Source organism: Triturus cristatus, chromosome 11, assembly GCF_964204655.1.
Source record: "Triturus cristatus chromosome 11, aTriCri1.1, whole genome shotgun sequence".
NCBI lineage: Eukaryota > Metazoa > Chordata > Amphibia > Caudata > Salamandridae > Triturus > Triturus cristatus.
In genome coordinates this window covers 1,088,995,468-1,089,002,160 of record NC_140594.1, presented here as the reverse complement: position 1 = coordinate 1,089,002,160, position 6,693 = coordinate 1,088,995,468, and positions in this window count along the sequence as shown.

Below are 6,693 nucleotides of genomic sequence, written 5' to 3'. Positions count from 1 at the left end.
GGTAACTGATAGGGAGTGATGTATGCAGTGCTAGTGATAAAGGTGTGTGCAAGTTAAAATTGGTTAGCCAGGCACAAAATTATTTTTAATGAGGTACTACCTGGATACCAAAGTAAAACAAGACAGTGCTGTAACAGTTTGAAAGGATAACTGTGTTGGAAAAGACTGGTCAACATGTTTCAGCTCTTGGACAGATTGTATCCTAGCTTTCGTCAGGACCAGAAAGCTACTGCAATTATTAGTGTTGTGACTAAAATACAAGAAATTTTGGAAAACATACAACCTGGACCTTGTTTTCGGTACAGGGGAATACCTGTGAGAGAAACAGCAGTAATCAATTAAACAGACTAACAGGGTGGTTGAATGTCGGAGATCGGTCAATAACAGCAAAATATTAGATAAATCATTTTTGCGTAGGTACCGTTAAGTGTACAAAGACAACCATATAGCCTTCATTGCAAATGGAAGAGAGTAATTTAGTTGTCACTCACCCGAATGAATCTGGGTATGTGCCTCACCCCGCCTGGCAACTGCTCAGGTTAGGAGGCACCGCTCTGGGGAATAATATGAGTATAGAACATTATAGGATATAGCCACAATTATTGAAATGTTCAAACATCATATAGCGCTAAATTTAAAAACTAGGCGGTTAAAACACAGGGAAGTCTAATCAACAAAAAACCAGAAACCTGCCACTCAGTGTAGGGCGTCTAACAACAACAGAGACGCCCTGTTAGAACCTCCGGTGGCTAAAGTACCCCTAACGAGAATGACATGCGTCACCACCTTTAGCACACTATCTAACAGTGTCCAAAAGTCTGTACGGAAACACTGGCGCATTTTGAATGTAGGGAAGGAGAGCATCCCATTACCGCTTTTTTCATTCAAGAGAGGAACGAGCCTGCGCGATAATCTTGTGCATACCAGACCAAGGATAAAAGAGAAAGAAACAACTCCAACATTGTGGGATTTACCACCCGTACAAGGTCACTACCCATGTGGCTCATGCTCTGCCTGTCCTCAAACACAGCCAACTAAATCTGTTGACTTGGGGCTAGATAAACCATGGATTTTACGGCGACATACCAACTGCAATTCAGAAAAAGTAATTTACCTGATTACATGCCCGTGCTCACTCAGGTACATAGGTATGACGACCCGTAAGATTAAGATCCGTATCAGTGAGCACAAAAGTACCATCAGGCGGAAGAAACAAGCCACAAGACTAACCACTCATTTCTTGGCTCTCAATCATAAGCCGGAGGATTTGAGATGGCTTATTTTAGAACAACCGTTTATTCCATCTCATATCACAGACATCCATAAATTCCTTTTCACAAAAGAGCAGAAATGGGTCTACAAACTGCACAGTGACTGCTTGGGATTGAATGACCAGATACCGTGGACTTCGCTCTGAGATACATACACGGGCTACATCTGCCTGACGTTGTCCTCGACAGACAGTCATTCATCATATTACGATCTTAACCCTTGCTCACCCTGGTCTGAGTCTTTTGAGTACTATTACACAAGTGCAGAGTTATTTATCTTAATATATCCTGATGGTAAACAACTACGATTATACACTCTATATCGTAATCTACATCTAGATATACTTTACGGTAAAAGCAAACCGTTTCTGCCATTAATCCATGTATTGGGCGATGCTGAGTATTGCTTGTGAACAGACAGTCATTCATCAAATCACGATCTAAACCCTTGCTCACCCTGATCTGAGTCTCTTGAGTACTATTACACAAGTGCAGGGTTATTTATCTTAATATATCCTGATGGTAAACAACTGCGATTATACACTATATATCGTAATCCACATCTAGATATACTTTACGGTAAAAGCAAACCGTTTCTGCCATTATTCCATGTATTGGGCGATGCTGAGTATTGCTTGTCAACATCTTTCATCTCAATAAAGCTGAGTGTAGTAAGTTCGCAAACACTCACTAGACTACATTTCCCGAGAGGACTTGCACGGCATGCTAACACGCGTTTACGTCATTAGCCGGCGCTGGCTCTTGACGGTGATCATGCGCGTGGCGGATATGACGTTTGGGAATCCTCAAATAGGATTCGCTATTTTCAGCATACACCTCCCCTTCTCGCTCAGAGCATGCGAGAGGTACCGACGGAGAGGTAAGACAGAACTAAGCATATCGCTTTGTTAACCAATTGCCTTTTTTTAAAATCGTATGCATTCAAATTCATCACATTTGCCTTACGAGCAGCGTCTAAAACAGCTCAACTATTTTAGCTAAAGACTTGATTTATTATGCATAAATGAATTGCTCTTCTACCGTGGCATATGTCTTTCTCAAATCGAAAATTGACTTGAGCACGCGTTATTTTTCCATACTAAATATACGTGTGTAGAACTTACAAAATAGTGATAACAAGGACAAACAGCAGCTTAAGCCATCGGCTCTTGTCCTCACAACATATATTTTTCCAACATATTTTTTCCAACGCTCAGAATCAGAATTTTAGAACACTGAGTGGCAGGTTTCTGGTTTTTTGTTGATTAGACTTCCCTGTGTTTTAACCGCCTAGTTTTTAAATTTAGCGCTATATGATGTTTGAACATTTCAATAATTGTGGCTATATCCTATAATGTTCTATACTCATATTATTCCCCAGAGCGGTGCCTCCTAACCTGAGCAGTTGCCAGGCGGGGTGAGGCACATACCCAGATTCATTCGGGTGAGTGACAACTAAATTACTCTCTTCCATTTGCAATGAAGGCTATATGGTTGTCTTTGTACACTTAACGGTACCTACGCAAAAATGATTTATCTAATATTTTGCTGTTATTGACCGATCTCCGACATTCAACCACCCTGTTAGTCTGTTTAATTGATTACTGCTGTTTCTCTCACAGGTATTCCCCTGTACCGAAAACAAGGTCCAGGTTGTATGTTTTCCAAAATTTCTTGTATTTTAGTCACAACACTAATAATTGCAGTAGCTTTCTGGTCCTGACGAAAGCTAGGATACAATCTGTCCAAGAGCTGAAACATGTTGACCAGTCTTTTCCAACACAGTTATCCTTTCAAACTGTTACAGCACTGTCTTGTTTTACTTTGGTATCCAGGTAGCACCTCATTAAACATAATTTTGTGCCTGGCTAACCAATTTTAACTTGCACACACCTTTATCACTAGCACTGCATACATCACTCCCTATCAGTTACCCGATGGTTCCTTCGATCTAACTAATATATCAACAGATACATTTGGGACACATTGTTGAACCGATATCTACGTCCATCTGGTAGAGTATGGTTCTCTGGTGAAGTTCCCAGGTTCCCAAATGATGAAGCGAGCCACTTGTTGTGGGTGATGGGAATCTTTTCTCATACATACATACACGCACCTATTGGTATATTTGTTACCTCTTTGACAGCAGATAAATCTGGATCAGTACTTACTAAGTGGTTTTGTTACGGTCATTCAATTTTCTTTGACTCACAGTTTCTATTTTTGTATACACGTGTTGATTTGGGGATTACAAACTGTTCGAGTCGTTAAACAACATCCCTTAGACCCCCACTCTTTGTGAGATATTTTTATGAATTGGCTTTTTTATTTATGCATTTTTTTAAATGTTTTATTTTTTAAGATTTTTTTTCTGGTGTCAGTCCCCAATGGGGGATTGTGCACCCTTAGAGACTCATGAGCCTTTGTAGGGCCCCCTCTTACATTTGTGCGCTTGGCTCTGGGTCCCCATGCCCCGGAGAGGGGTGCAACAAGGGTCCAAGAGCTCTTGCTGTGGGTTTGAGGGGAGTTTGCAGAGGAGAGAAGCCTTAAAATCCTGAAGGTTTCAAGGAAAAATCAGAAGTTCTCTGACATGGGTAGTTGGGTATTGCTTATTAGAGTTAACTAGCTTCATAACTTTCAAATACAGATTTTTCCTGATGTCAGAACTATTCTCTGATATAAAGTTATCCACATTTAAAAAAACAAAAATACTTCTACATAGGAAGGGTCCCTGATTTGTCCTTGAGTGATCTTAAGAGACACGGACACAGTTTTCATCATACTTATATTGGCTGAAATTTGCAGAGCACCCTATCAGTGCCATCCAGCTATTCTTGTTTGTACACGTTTGCAGTTTCTGGGGAGTATATACATATATATATGGTAGTGCATAGGGTGAATGTCTGTTCTACATATGCTGCTGCACCTCATTATTGCCTAGTAAAAGTCAGTCTAAATTCTATAAATGGAATGATAGAACAAGTTGGTTCCTAAAGAATTATCTAGAGTATTTGTGTTAAACCAGATAGCAGAAGGACGGTTTGTCTTTAATCAATATTCATATGAATTAACAATTATGAGCCTCATTAAGATGTTGGCCGGAAAGGCTCAGAACAGCATTCGGATTTTTCGAACTCGTATCGGAACCCATGTTTCCAACTGACTTGGACACAATTGACAGTAACAGTTCGGTCTTTCCGACTCGGTTCGGACGAGCATTCGGAGATTCCGAGTCGGTCGGAGCCGAATTGTACAGCTCTACAGACCACGTTTCCGACCAACGTATTACGATGTCTGATTCGGACAGCCTTTCCAAAACAGTCTGTCTGACATGGAATGGCTGTTGGAAACTGACTTTGGGTGCCCGTAGCAGGCCCCCTTCAACCGGAGTCCTCCGGTTGGTGCCCGTGGGGTTGAAGTCAATGGGAGTCCGACTGAACAGTGTTCAGAAACATCGTAATCAGACGGTCAGACTCGCCAAACTTGAGTCAGTCGGAACCAATTCCGACAAGTAGTTAGTCGGAATGCTTTCTGCCAGACATCGTAATGAGGCCCTTAATTAGAATACATATGGCCGTAACAGTAAACATTGTACTTTTTTTAGTAATTGTTTGTTTATTTCAGAGCACATAAGACAGTTACATACATTAGGAAAATGTGGGTGCTCCAGGTCACCTATTAAAGATGGGGCCCATTGCCCTGGTCTGCTTCCTGGTGCACCTTTAACTGGGTCAGCACACCCTATAACAATGAAGGGGCTGCCCTGGGGCATTGGCATCAGTGAAAGGAGGACCAGATGTATAAAACCACTATTTTACTTTTCACTGTTTCTTGGTGGAACCCGGCTTGCCTTTGAAAACGGACAGACATCCTCTTGAAGGTGGGTGTGTAAATTACAGCACCCAATTGCAGGTGCACATGGATATTAGGGAGGATCCACTGGCTGGATCACTGACATAATATGGATGCATACAATATCGAAACACAAAAATATCAGAAAATAAATATCAATAACAAAAATATCAACTTCCTATATTAACTAGTAAACCCACAAATATTGAGAGCACAAATATCATTGTTAAAAATCTAGAATTTTACCTATGTCAAAAACAAGAATATCTTACCATTAAATAAACATATAATATGTAAAAAATATCAATTTACACAATATTGACTACAATATTATCGCCAACATAATTAAATAATCATTAATAAAAATATAATATGCCCTTTTTACATATAAAATGACATCAAATAAACCCCAAACACGTCATATGTATATTCAAATTACATAAAAATATTACATCATCAAAGTATTTACCATTCACCCCAATACATTATATAACTAAATTATTAACAATATAGCCCCCAAAAATAGCATTAACTACAAACATTTTAACAACAACCTAAATATTTATATATATATATATATATATATATATATCTCATGAGTATTCCTCCGCTGAATTCCAACGAGCGGCTCTCCCGAAAGATGGACACTGACCCAGAACTTTGTGCAAAATATCTCCTTTATTCCTCTGTCGCCATTACGCATTTCGGCTCGCCTGAGCCTTGATCACATGACAGTGGCATCATAGAGGTAGCTCTTATTTAAAGTGAAAGTACGAGTGTGCTAGTGACCACGTGATGAACATGACGTACTGATTTCAGCATAGACATAGACAAAAGATCGGTTGTGTTTACATCGTGCAGAGCCCACAAGGCATTTTTGTATTAGTTGAAATCATTATGTAATGTCATTTACGATGGTGCATATTAACACCTTCATTGTTAAATGTACTCTACATAGTCATACATAATACCAATATTATAGTGTGTCAAATCGTCATTTCCTCTATTGATGAGAAAAAAAAAACATTTGTTTTAAATATAAGACATACATATCGGTAAAATACCACCTTGTTGCTCATAATAAATGCTGTGCCAATCATCTATCTATGTGTGGGAATTTTTTCATCGTGGTACATTAATTAAAAGCAAAAACAATGAAAATAAAGCAATTTTTTCTGTAAAAGTGCAATGTGTTATGTGCAATATATGTGCAAAAAGAGCCAAATAAATGAACCGGAATATCATAATTCAAGGGGCAATTCAGTTGAATTTTGTAGGTTCATGTTGATACATCGTTACCTTATTGCATTGTTTGCTCTGTTTTGTGAGGTGATATTTCATTTACTTCTTTATTTGTCTACATATATAGTGGGATCTAACATTGCCTCAGGTTATTGTCTTTACGATCAATTGATCGTTGAAATCTGATTATTGAATACAACGACCTGTATTACTGTTCTAATAACATTCATCATTTTAGGTCAATGAAGTCTTTCTTTTTTTTTTTTTTTTTTTTAATTTCAAAGACCTTTATTACAACAGTGCACAGTATTACAGCTCTACGCCTACA